This window comes from Salmo salar, chromosome 03, assembly GCF_965601325.2.
Source record: "Salmo salar chromosome 03, fSalSal1, whole genome shotgun sequence".
NCBI lineage: Eukaryota > Metazoa > Chordata > Actinopteri > Salmoniformes > Salmonidae > Salmo > Salmo salar.
Genome location: NC_138293.1, coordinates 102,573,640 through 102,587,500, shown reverse-complemented (window position 1 = coordinate 102,587,500; position 13,861 = coordinate 102,573,640). Strand labels below are relative to the sequence as shown.

The 13,861-nt window shown below is 45.3% G+C and overlaps 1 long non-coding RNA gene across 1 annotated transcript; it reads right to left on the bottom strand.

Annotated features, from left to right (window-relative positions):
* Positions 1 to 4,069: 4,069 nt before the first annotated feature.
* Positions 4,070 to 9,697, bottom strand: LOC145877452 (uncharacterized). The gene is made up of 3 exons (XR_014391765.1): positions 6,321 to 9,697; positions 5,945 to 5,991; positions 4,070 to 5,477 (listed from the first exon to the last, which is right to left on the bottom strand). It is a non-coding gene; the product is annotated as an uncharacterized LOC145877452 (long non-coding RNA).
* Positions 9,698 to 13,861: the final 4,164 nt, after the last annotated feature.

Below are 13,861 nucleotides of genomic sequence, written 5' to 3'. Positions count from 1 at the left end.
AGAGAGAAGAGAGAGCAGAGAGTGAGAAGAGAGAGAGAGAAGAGAGAGAAAACAGAGAGAGAGAGAGAGAGCAGAGAGAGAGAGAAGAAAGGGCAGAGAAGAGAGGGCATAGAGAGCAGAGAGAGAGCAGAGAGAGAGTCGAGTGAGAGAGCAGAGAACAGAGTGAGAGAGCAGATAACAGAGAGAGAGATAGAGAGAGCAAAGGGAGCAGAGCAGAGAGCAGAGTGCAGAGAGAGAGAGCAGGCTGAGAGCAGAGAGAGAGAGCAGAGCAGAGAGAGAGCAGAGAGCAGAGAGAGCAGAGGGAGAGAGAGCAGAGTGCAGAGAGAGAGTGCAGAGAGCAGAGCAGAGAGAGCAGAGGGAGAGAGAGAGCAGGCTGAGAGCAGAGAGAGAGCAGAGCAGAGAGAGCAGAGAGAGAGCAGAGAACAGAGAGAGCAGAGAGAAAGATAGAGAGCAGAGCAGAGAGCAGAGAGAGCAGAGGGAGAGAGAGAACAGAGAGTCGAGTGCAGAGAGCGCAGAGAGCAGAGAGAGAGAGTGCAAAGAGCAGAGCAGAGAGCAGAGGGAGAGAGAGCAGGCTGAGAGCAGAGAGAGAGAGCAGAGCAGAGAGCGCAGAGCAGAGAGAGAGAGCAAAGCAGAGAGCAGAGAGAGAGAGCAAAGCAGAGAGCAGAGCAGAGAGCGCAGAGAGGGCAGAGAGAGAGCAGAGAACAGAGAGAGAGAGATAGAGAGTAGAGCACAGAGCAGAGAGAGCAGAGAGAGAGAGAACAGAGAGAGAGATAGAGAGAGAGCAGAGAACAGAGAGAGCAGAGGGAGAGAGATCAGAGTGCAGAGAGAGAGAGAGCAGAGAGAGAGTGCAGAGAGCAGAGCAGAGAGAGTAGAGGGAGAGAGAGAGAGCAGAGAACAGAGAGAACAGAGAGAACAGAGAGAGCAGGCTGAGAGCAGAGAGAGAGAGCAGAGCAGAGAGCAGAGAGAGCAGAGCAGAGAGAGCAGAGCAGAGAGCAGAGAGAGAGAGCAAAGCAGAGAGAAGAGAAAGCAGACAACAGAGTGCAGAGAACAGAGAGAACAGAGAACAGAGAGATATAGAGAGCAGAGCAGAGGGCAGAGAGAGAGAGCAGAGAACAGAGAGAGCAGAGAACAGAGAGAGCAGAGATAGAGAGCAGAGAGAGCAGAGGGAGAGAGAGAGCAGAGAAAAGAGAAGAGAGAGAGAGCAGGCTGAGAGAGAGAGAGAGAGAGCAGAGAGTGAGAAGAGAGAAGAGAGAGAAGAGAGAGAGCAGAGAGAGTGAGAGCAGAGAGAGAGAAGAGAACAGAGAGAGCCGAGTGCAGAGAGTGAGAGAGCAGAGAACAGAGAGAGCAGAGCAGAGAGCAGAGAGAGCAGAGAACAGAGAGAACAGAGAGAGCAGGCTGAGAGCAGAGAGAGAGAGAGCAGAGAACAGAGAGAACAGAGAGAGAGCAGAGCAGAGAGAGAGAGCAAAGCAGAGAGCAGAGAGAGCGTGCAAAGCAGAGAGCAGAGGGCAGAGAGAGAGCAGAGCAGAGAGAGAGCAGAGAGAGAGAGCAGAGCAGAGAGAGAGAGCAAAGCAGAGAGCAGAGAGCAAAGCAGAGAGCAGAGCAGAGAGAGCAGAGAGGGCAGAGAGAGAGCAGAGGGAGAGCAGAGAGAAAGCCGAGTGCAGAGAGAGAGAGAGCAGAGAACAGAGAGAGCAGAGAGAGCAGAGAACAGAGAGGGAGCAGAGAGAGCAGAGAGAGAGATCAGAGTGCAGAGAGAGAGAGAGAGCAGAGCAGAGAACAGAGAGAACAGGCTGAGAGCAGAGAGAGAGCAGAGCAGAGAGAGCAAAGCAGAGAGCAGGGAGAGAGAGAGCAAAGCAGAGAGAGAGATAGAGAGCAGAGCAGAGAGGCCAGAGCAGAGAGAGCAGAGGGAGAGAGAGAGCAGAGAAAAGAGAAGAGAGAGAGAGCAGGCTGAGAGAGCACAGAGAGAGAGCAGAGAGCAGAGCAGAGAGAGCAGAGAGCAGAGAGAGAGACCTTGCATCACAACACTGTTGCTATAGTGACCCTGCATTACAACACTCTGTTGCTATAGTGACCCTGCATCACAACACTCTGTTGCTATAGTGACCCTGCATCACCACAGTCTGTTGCTATAGTGACCCTGCATCACAACACTCCGTTGCTATAGTGACCCTGCATCACAACACTCTGTTGCTATAGTGACCCTGCATCACAACACTCTGTTGCTATAGTGACCCTGCATCACAACACTCTGTTGCTATAGTGACCCTGCATCACAACACTCTGTTGCTATAGTGACCCTGCATCACCAGACTCTGTTGCTATAGTGACCCTGCATCACCACACTCTGTTGCTATAGTAACCCTGCATCACAACACTCTGTTGCTATAGTAACCCTGCATCACAACACTCTGTTGCTATAGTAACCCTGCATCACAACACTCTGTTGATATAGTAACCCTGCATTACAACACTCTGTTGCTATAGTAACCCTGCATCACAACACTGTTGTACATATTTAATTGTTTTGTATTTCATTTCATATTTGTTTCATGTAACCAGTCGCAGGTTAACGTCAACCTGACAAAGACGATATAAAATCAATAACTAAACTGTTTTCACAATTAACATGCTGTTTCTTGTTTCAAGTATGTTTTATTATGAAAAGTACAATATATCCTTGTATACTTGTACAACTATGGAGCGTATGTCCATATATAATTATACAATTTGTTATTCAACATAAAAGACAACAAATGATCACATTGGTATTTTAACAGTGTTATTATAAGGTCCTCACAATTATAGGAAGACGCGCATGAGTGTGTGTGAGAGTGTGTCCAGTGTGTGTGTGTGTGTGTTTGTCCACTGTGTTTGTGTGTGAGTTTGTTTGTCCTGTGAGTGTGTTTGTCCAGTGTGTGTGTTTGTCCAGTGTGTGTGTGTGTTTGTTTGTCCAGTGGGTTTGTGTGTGTGTGTGTGTGTTTGTCCAGTGTGAGTGTGTGTGTCCAGTGTGTGTGTGTGTATCCAGTGTGTGTGTGTGTATTCAGTGTGTGTGTGTTCAGCGTGTATGTGTCCAGTGTGTGTGTGTGTTTGTTTGTCCAGTGTGTGTGTGTGTGTGTGTGTGTGTTTGTCCAGTGTGTGTGTTTGTCCAGTGTGAGTGTGTGTTTGTCCAGTGTGTGTGTGTGTGTGTGTATCCAGTGTGTGTGTCCAGTGTGTGTCTGTGTGTGTATCCAGTGTGTGTGTGTTCAGCGTGTGTGTGTCCAGTGTGTGTGTGTGTGAGAGTGTGTGTGTGTGTGTGTGTGTGTGTGTGTGTGTGTGTGTGTGTGTTCATGTGTGTTTGTGTGTGTGTGTGTGTGTGTGTGTGTTTTTGTTAGTCCAGTGTGTGTGTGTGTGTGTGTTTGTCCAGTGTGTGTGTCCAGTGTGTGTGTGTGTGTGTGTGTGTGTGTGTGTGTGTGTGTGTGTGTGTGTGTTTGCGTTAGTCCAGTGTGTGTATGTGTGTGTTTGTCCAGTGTGTGTGTTTTTCCAGTGTGTGTGTGTGTGTGTGTGTTTGCGTTTGTCTAGTGTGTGTGTGTGCGTGTGTGTTTGTCCAGTGTGTGTGTGTGCATGTGTGTGTTTGTCCACTGTGTGTGTATGTGTGTGTGTGTGTGAGTCCAGTGTGTGTGTGTGTGTGTGTGTGTGTGGTGTGTCCAGTGTGTGTTTGTTCAGCGTGTGTGTGTTTCCAGTGTGTGTGTGTGTGTGTCCAGTGTGTGTGTTTGTTCAGCGTGTGTGTGTGTTTGTCCAGTGTGTGTGTCCTGTGTGTGTGTGTGTGTGTGTGTGTGTGAGTGTGTGTCCAGTGTGTGTGTGTGTGTCCAGTGTGTGTTTCCGTTTGTCCAGTGTGTGTGTGTGTGTGTGTGTGTGTGTGTGTGTGTGTTTTTGTGTTAGTCCAGTGTGTGTGTGTGTTTGCGTTTGTCCAGTGTGTGTTTGTCCAGTGTGTGTGTGTGTGTGTGTGTGTGTGTGTGTGTGTGTGTGTGTGTGTGTGTGTGTGTGTGTGTGTTTGCGTTTGTCCAGTGTGTGTGTGTGCATTTGTCCAGTGTGTGTGTGTGCGTTTGTCCAGTGTGTGTGTGTGTGTGTGTTTGTCCAGTGTGTGTGTTTGTCCAGTGTGTGTGTTTGTCCAGTGTGTGTGTGTGTGTGTGTGTGTGTGTGTGTGTGTGTGTGTGTGTGTGTGTGTGTGAGTCCAGTGTGTGTGTGTGTGTCCGTGTGTGTGTGTTTGTCCAGTGTGTGTGTGTGTCCAGTGTGTGTTTGTTCAGCGTGTGTGTGTTCAGTGTGTTTGTGTGTGTGTTCAGTGTGTGTGTGTGTGTGTGTGTTCAGTGTGTGTGTGTATGTGTTCAGTGTGGGTGTGTTCAGTGTGTGTGTGTGTTTGTCCAGTGTGTGTCTGTGTGTGTTTGTCCAGTGTGTGTGTGTGTGTTTGTCCAGTGTGTGTGTGTGTGTGTGTGTGTGTGTGTTTGTCCAGTGTGTGTGTGTGTGTGTGTGTGTGTGTTTGTCAGGTGTGTGTGTGTCCAGTGTGTGTGTGTGTCCAGTGTGTGTGTGTGTGTGTGTGTCCAGTGTGTGTGTGTATCCTGTGTGTGTGTGTGTGTGTGTGTGTGTGTGTGTGTGTGTGTGTGTGTATCCTGTGTGTGTGTGTGTTTGTCCAGTGTGTGTGTGTATGTTTGTCCATGTGTTTGTTTGTCCAGTGTGTGTGTGTGTCCAGTGTGTGTGTGTGTCCAGTGTGTGTGTGTGTCCAGTGTGTGTGTGTATCCTGTGTGTATGTGTGTGTATCCTGTGTGTGTGTGTGTGTGTGTGTGTGTGTGTGTGTGTGGTGTGTATCCTGTGTGTGTGTGTGTGTGTGTGTGTGTGTGTGTCTGTGTGTGTGTGTGTGTGTGTGTGTGTGTGTGTAACAGTGTGTGTGTGTGTCCACTTTGTGTATCAGTGTGTCTTACAAAGGGACACTGAGGAGTCATCATAATGAACCCAAAACCCTGGATAGAGAGGCTCAGTGAATGTGGAGGTGAATGTGATCAGGTGGGTCAGTGTGTCAGAGGAGGCTCTATAGAAGGACAGAGTGCCGGCTGGCCAGTCCAGATACACTCCTACTCTGTGGGAGCCGGAGGGGCGGACGTCAATGGTAGTGGGATTATTATTGTGCCTGGCAGAGTAACTGTTGTCAGAGCAGAACAGACCCCAGGACTTGTCATTGTATCCAAGACAACAGTCCTTAACCCCTCCTCTCCTGCTGATTCCTTTATATGTCACTCCTATAACAGCCCCCATTCCCCCACTCCACTCTACCTCCCAGTAACAGCGCCCAGTCAGACCCTCTCTACACAGAACCTGTCTACAGACCTCAAATCTCTCTGGGTGATCAGGATACGGCTGCTTCTCTGTCCTACATGTCACCTTTCTGTTCTCCTCAGACAGAGAGAGGTGTCTGTTTACTGTGTTTAGGTCCAGTGTGAGATCACAGACATCTGATGGATGAAACCAGACACAATATTAGAAATCATCATCATTCACATACGAATGTTAACTCACTTTCCACTAATTCATTTAATGTAGATGTGTCTAGGTATCAAAAGGAGAAGTTAAGGTAACTTGAGACTTGTTGAATGATCATATGTTATACTGTATGGTAATATAAAACACACTTATTCCCATTAATTACACACACACACACACACACACACACACACACACACCTGTATGCATCATGAACACAAACACACATTTCTTATGTAACACGAACGCGCCACACACACAGACACACACATTGTCAAAGCAACTCTTTGTAAACTTTGGTGTCCCTGATTTCTGCTTCTGTAGAACTACAGCTGATATTTAATATGACCAAGTAAGTAATGATGGTGGTCTTTGACTTTGACTTAACTTGAATTAAGACTTATTCTTAGTCATATTCTTCACAGCAGTCAACACTCACATTTTCTAAGTCCAGGTTTCATTGTGTTCTCTCCACCATGTTCCACACTGTAGCGGTAAGCAGAAGAACAGACAGTCATTGAGGGATACACCTGAACTCACACACACATACACACACACACACTGGACAAACACACACACACCGGACAAACACACACACACACCGGACAAACACACACACACACCGGACAAACACACACACACACACACACACACACACACACACACACACACACACACACACACACACACACACACACACACACACAGACAGTCAGCATATAACTTAGTCCAAGTGGTGGTCAGAATGTTTGTCTTAACTAGCCTGATAAGTCAAACATGTCTGATATGAACATTAACATAAACCCTCCACATACTTGAGTTTCTCCAGTCTGCAGTGTGGATCCTCCAGTCCAGCAGAGAGCAGTCTGACTCCTGAGTCTCCTGGGTGATTGTAGCTCAGGTCCAGCTCTCTCAGGTGTGAGGGGTTTGACCTCAGAGCTGAGACCAGAGAAGCACAGCCTTCCTCTGTGACTAGACAGCCTGACAGCCTGCAAAGAGTCAAATCATATTAAAACCACACTGCTTTTCTTTGGTGGTGAAAATAGTGGCAGTATAGTTTTTGTCAACATTTTCAGATACATCAGTGTCCTGAAACGTGCCATATCTATTCATAAATGGATGTTTCATTATTAGAATTGACAAATTATCAAAGTATTGCTTGTAGAAAGAAACAGACCAGTTTAAAAAGCAGTATCAGTCAAAAGACAGACAGTGAGGTATCAGATGTACATTGTATTGAGTATACAGTCCACACCATATCTATTTTGACAGTGAAGCTAACATTTTAAATGTGGCTCTATACTCCAACATTTTGGATTTGAGATCAAATGTTTCAAATGAGGTGACAGTATATAATGTCACCTTTTATTTGAGGGTATTTTAATAAATATCTGTTTCACCATTTAGAAAATGAAAAGCACTTTATGAATCTAGTCCCCCTATTTGAAGAAGTTAAGTATTTTGACCAATTAACTTAGAGTATATTAAAGTAGTCAAAAGTTTAGTGTTTGGTCTCATATTCTTTGAATGCAATGACTACATCATGCCTGTGACTGCTATGATCGAGAAATATCATGAAATAAAATAAAAATAGAAATATAAATAATGGGGTGCAAAGGAGCAAAATAAATAAATACAGGTGGGGAAGTGGTAGTTGTTTGGGCTAAATTATAGATGGGCTATATACAGGTGCAGGTGCAGTGATCTGTGAGCTGCTCTGACAGCTGGTGCTTAAAGGTGCTTAAAGCTAGTGAGGGAAATAAGTGTTTCGAGTTTCAGAGATTTTTGGAGTTCGTTCCAGTCATTGGCAGCAGTGAACTGGAAGGAGAGACGGCCAAAGGAGGAATTGGCTTTGGGGGTGACCAGAGAGATATACTTGCTAGAGCGCGTGCTACAGGTGGGTGCTGCTAGCGTGACCAGTGAGCTGACATAAGGGGGGACTTTACCTAGCAGGGTCTTGTAGATGACCTGGAGCCAGTGGATTTGGCGACGAGTATGAAGCGAGGGCCAGCCAACGAGAGCGTACAGGTCGCAGTGGTGGGTAGTATATGGGGCTTTGGTGACAAAACGGATGGCACTGTGATAGACTGCATCCAGTTTATTGAGTAGGGTATTGGAGGCTATGTTGTAAATGACATCACCGAAGTGACGGTCAGTTTTACGAGGGTATGTTTGGCAGCATGAGTGAAGGATGCTTTGTTGCAAAATAGGAAGCCAATTCTAGATTTAACTTTGGATTGGACGTGTTTGATGTGAGTCTGGAAGGAGAGCTTACAGTCTAACCAGACACCTAGGTATTTGTAGTTGTCCACATATTCTAAGTCAGAACCGCCCAGAGTAGTGACGCTGGACGGGCGGGCAGGTGCAGGCAGCGATCGGTTGAAGAGCATGCATTTAGTTTTACTTGTATTTAAGAGCAGTTGGAGGCCACGGAAGGAGAGTTGTATGGTATTGAAGCTCGTCTGGAGAGTTGTTAACACAGTGTCCAAAGAAGGTCCAGAAGTATACAGAATGGTGTCATCTGCGTAGAGGTGGATCAGAGACTCACCAGCAGCAAGAGCGACATCATTGATGTATACAGAGAAAAGAGCTGGCCCAAGAATTGAACCCTGTGGAACCCCCATAGAGAATACCAGAGGCCCGGACAACAGGCCATCCGATTTGACACGTTGAACTCTATCAGAGAAGTAGTTGGTGAACCAGGCGAGGCAATCGTTTGAGAAACCAAGGCTATTGAGTCTGCCGATGAGGATGTGGTGATTGACTGAGTCGAAAGCCTTGGCCAGGTCAATGAATACGGCAGCACAGTATTGTTTCTTATCGATGGCGGTTACGATATCGTTTAGGACCTTGAGCGTGGCTGAGGTGCACCCATGACCAGCTCTGAAACCAGATTGCATAGCGGAGAAGGTGCGGTGAGATTCGAAATGGTCGGTAATCTGTTTGTTGACTCGGCTTTCGAAGACCTCAGAATGGCAGGGTAGGATAGATATAGGTCTGTAGCAGTTTGGGTCAAGAGTGTCCCCTCCTTTGAAGAGGGGGATGACAGCAGCTGCTTTCCAATCTTTTGGAATCTCAGACGACATGAGAGGTTGAACAAGTAATAGGGGTTGCAACAATTTCGGCAGATAATTTTAGAAAGAAAGGGTCCAGATTGTCTAGCCCGCCTGATTTGTAGGGGTCCAGATTTTGCAGCTTTTTCAGAACATCAGCTGACTGGATTTGGGAGAAATGGGGAAGGCTTGGGCGAGTAGCTGTACCAATAACAGAGGCTACAACAAAACATGCTAACCTATCACCATTAACCTCAAATAAAAGGTGACATTCTATACTGTCGCCTAATATGAAACATATCAAATCCAAAATGCTGGAGCATAGCACCAGATGTAAAACTGTAAGCTTCACTGTCCAAACACATATGGTGTGGACTATGTGTTCCTGGTAAACACATATGGTGTGGACTATGTGTTCCTGGTAAACACATATGGTGTGGACTATGTGTTCCTGGTAAACACATATGGTGTGGACTATGTGTTCCTGGTAAACACATATGGATCTGGTGTGACTCAGTTTATACTTGTATTAGTCAAGCTGCCACTTTCCATTACTGAGTGTCTTTAGGAGCCCAAGACTGGATGCTCCCTTTTAGTCAGACAGTCAGCAAGCTGCTCCTTTGTGGTCGACCAGGAAAACAGCTTTGAAGTGTAGAATCACAGTTGTAGCAAATGTCTTTGAACCACCCCAGATGAAGTCTTCAACATGACAGGCAAGTACTCCAGTCAAGCCAATAGAAATCTGCAGGATTCACTTGTGACATTTTTCCACTTGTACTCAGCACTGTTGCCTTGACTTTGCTGTATCAGTAGAGTGATGCACCTGCCAGGCCATACACACACCTTTTTAGTTTCCACAGTGTTCCTTCACACGTAGCTTCAGGCAGAGGTCAGATGTGAATGCTCTGTTCCCTGCAAAAATGCTGATTTGATGTCTATGGAATTAAGTTTCCATTGTTTCTGGCAGATCACTGTGAGCAGCAATCTGAGTGACTCTGAGGTGCATGTCGGTGAGTCTTTTGGGAGTTCTTTAGCAGCCAGCTCCTCAACCTCTAGATGAGTCTTTTGGGAGTTGTTTAGCAGCCAGCTCCTCTAAACCTCTAGCCACTAGATGAGTCATTTGGGAGTTGTTTAGCAGCCAGCTCCTCTAAACCTCTAGCCACTAGATGAGTCGTTTGGGAGTTGTTTAGCAGCCAGCTCCTCTAAACCTCTAGCCACTAGATTAGTCTTTTGGGAGTTGTTTAGCAGCCAGCTCCTCTAAACCTCTAGCCACTAGATGAGTCTTTTGGGAGTTGTTTAGCAGCCAGCTCGTCTAAACCTCTAGCCACTAGATTAGTCTTTTGGGAGTTGTTTAGCAGCCAGCTCCTCTAAACCTCTAGCCACTAGATGAGTCTTTTGGGAGTTGTTTAGCAGCCAGCTCCTCTAAACCTCTAGCCACTAGATGAGTCTTTTGGGAGTTGTTTAGCAGCCAGCTCCTCTAAACCTCTAGCCACTAGATGGGTCTTTTGGGAGTTGTTTAGCAGCCAGCTCCTCTAAACCTCTAGCCACTAGATGTGCTTTTGGCACTATTCCAGTTCTTTAAGGGTACACACCCACCTTGCTGAGACACATTTTTGGCCAATGTCTTTGACTTCCTCAAACACAACATTTTTCCTCCAATTACTGAGCTCATTTAGTTTAGCTGAGTCAAATGACAAGTCCTTTGTTTCAAGTACATCATCATTTTTAATGTCATTCTGTTTTTTGCAATATTACATTGGTTGAAATCTGATAAGTGACAGGTCAGCTGACCCTGTTGTACCAGAAAGTGCAGCTGGTTCAGAGTACTGCAAGTTGGACCAGTTCTGGTGTTTTCCTTTGGCTTTTCCTGCTCAATGACAGTTGCTGTGTGTGGAATACCACTTTCTCTGTCCATGTATTTAACAGTTTGTCCAGTTTTCAGATTGGAACAACCATGTTGTCTTAACACATGTGGCTGTTGTTGAACGTGTTCCTCATTTGAACCCTCAACAGTATTACCAGTGGCATGTTTGAAGGTCTCTGCTCCATTTCCTGTGTCAGTTTCAGTGTCCATTTCATTGGATGTGACATCTGGTAGGCTTGTGTCTGTTAATGTGTACTTTTTTGTCATTTTCAGTAGGAGGCTGATTCTCAGCAACAGCCCCTCCATCTTGTTGATCCTTTACTTTCCGCAAACTTGAGTGATGCACCTTAAAAATGGTGCCTCCGTGCCTCACAAATATCACCACACCATCTTGGCCAATGACTACTCCCGGTCCTTTCCACTCTTGACAGTCAACTCGTTTGTAGTACACTTTGTTTCCAGTCTAGTACTTCTCATCGGTGGGTCGAAGCTGTTTCCACAGAGCCCTGCGAATTCTCTCTGAACACTCTGCTTCAGTGATACGCACACCTCTAGTAAGAGGGAACGCAACACCCTGCTACAACTCAATGCCACGTGGTGTGAAAGCGGTATGGACTGTAGGTGTGAGTAAGGATGATAAAAAGGCAGAGAATACCGTTTTACAGGGAATTTATTCCTTCACATGGTAAGTTTGGGGAAAAGGGGCTGGACGGAACCAAAGCAAAGAAAGTAAATATCAAAGCCCCCTCTCCTACCTTACCGGCCTACCCACTACTTAACTTATGGATAGGGGGCAGTATTTTCACAGCCGGATAAAAAAAAACGTACCCGATTTAATCTGATTATTACTCCTGCCCAGAAACTAGAATATGCATATAATTATTAGCTTTGGATAGAAAACACTCCAAAGTTTCTAAAACTGTTTGAATGGTGTCTGAGTATAACAGAACTCATTTGGCAGGCCAAAACCTGAGAAGATTCCAAACAGGAAGCGCCCTCTCTGACCATTTCTTGATCCAAAACAGGGGATCTCTGCTGTAACGTGACATTTTCTAACGCTCACATAGGCTCTCAGAGGGCGCCAGAACGTTGAATGATGACTTTGCAGGCCAAGGCTGAAAAACAGTAGCGCATTTGGATAGTGGGACAATCTGAGAACAATGAGACTGGCGCGCGTGCGCACGAGAAGAGTCCGTTTTACTTTCTCTGTCTTTGAACGAAAACAACGACTCCCGGTCAGAATATTATCGCTTTTTTACGAGTAAAATCGCATAAAAATGTAAACAGCGTTTGACATGCTTCAAAGTACGGTAATGGAATATTTTGAATTTTTTTGTCACGAAACGCGCCGGGCGCGTCACCCTTCGGATAGTGTCTTGAACGCACAAAACGCCGCTATTTGGATATAACTATGGATTATTTGGAACCAAACCAACATTTGTTATTGAAGTAGAAGTCCTGGGAGTGCATTCTGACGAAGAACAGCAAAGGTAATCCAATTTTTCTTATAGTAAATCTGAGTTTGGTGAGTACCAAACTTGGTGGGTGTCAAAATAGCTAGCCATGATGACCGGGCTATCTACTCAGAATATTGCAAAATGTGCTTTCACCGAAAAGCTATTTTAAAATCGGACATAGCGATTGCATAAAGGAGTTCTGTATCTATAATTCTTTAAATAATTGTTATGTTTTTTGTGAACGTTTATCGTGAGTAATTTAGTAAATTCACCGGAAGTGTTCGGTGGGAATGCTAGTTCTGAACGTCACATGCTAATGTAAAAAGCTGTTTCTTGATATAAATATGAACTTGATTGAACAAAACATGCATGTATTGTATAACATAATGTCCTAGGAGTGTCATCTGATGATCAAAGGTTAGTGCTGCATTTAGCTGTGGTTTTGTTTTTTTGTGACATATGCTAGTTTGAAAAAATGGGCGTCTGATTATTTCTGGCTGGGTACTCTGCTGACATAATCTAATGTTTTGCTTTCGCTGTAAAGCCTTTTTTAAATCGGACAGTGTGGTTAGATAAAGGAGAGTCTTGTCTTTAAAATGGTGTAAAATAGTCATGTTTGAAAAATTGAAGTTTTGGGATTTTCGATGACTTTGTATTTCGCGCCACACCCATCATTGGATATTGGAGCAGGTGTTCCGCTAGCGGAACGTCTAGATGTAAGAGGTTAACTAGCACCACCTGGTGCACTAACCAAAATACAGGGGATGGTCCGCCCAGGTCTTACCTAGTGTGCATAGACAGTAAACTACTACGGGTTATGTATGCCCGCGGGCCTCTTGCCTAAGCACTCCCTAGGTGCCTTGCCCTTCCCCCTGGGAACAAATGAAACAGAAACACAAATGTAAGTAACAATTCCAATAATCCATACATTGCGTCCTATTGACACACAACAGACTTATCCAATCAGCTACCTCAGCAACAACTAACAGAGTACATACCAAATCTCTTACTAACAGCCAACATGCTATAACCATCAGCCTCCTCTCTCAGCAAATATCTCTCAGCAATCATCTCTCCCCCTGAGCAACAGAACACTGGCTTATATAGCTGGAGAAAGAGTTGTTAATTGGAGACAGCTGCGTCCTGACGACGAGGCGGGGTCAGCTCTCCAATCAGTAATGGGGCCGACCAATCAGCTGCTTGGAGAATTTCAGGAAGCCATTACCTGAAACACACTCACAAATACACAAACTACAACACAGAAACTAGGGAACGTAACATTCAGTGAACGCTTTTCTCGCTGCAAATAGTGCTGAAAGGTGCTGTCCCACCCATGCACTCACACTGGTCCCTTCTAGTGCTGGTGGCTTGTCAACCAGTACAGAGGGAAGATTAGAGTTCTGCCCAACACTAGTTGCTATGGGCTGTAACTATGAACATTGTGCATTGAGTTTTTTGCCATCAAAGTCCAATCTAGGGCTGTTTTCTAGCCACAGCCATTGTCTTGCTTCACTTTCAGCATAATCTCTGAGTGTTTGATTATGTCTCTCCACAAGTCCATTGCTCCATGGACTGTATGCAGCAGTTGTCTTTAGTTCCATGTTGAATTTCTCTACCATTTCTATTATTTCATTATTATTGAATTCTCCTCCAATGTCACTGTACAATTTCTGGGTCGGGCCATGCACACTTATCCAGGAATGAATTAAAACCTCTCTAGGCTAGGCGGGACGAATTCGTCCCACCTACGTAACAGCCACTGCCAGCCTGTGGCGCGATTTTCAAAACCTTAAAAATCCTATTACTTCAATTTCTCAAACATATGACTATTTTACAGCCATTTAAAGACAAGACTCTCGTTAATCTAACCACACTGTCCGATTTCAAAAAGGCTTTACAACGAAAGCAAAACATTAGATTATGTCAGCAGAGTACCAAGCCAGAAATAATCAGACACCCATTTTTCAAGCCAGCATATAATG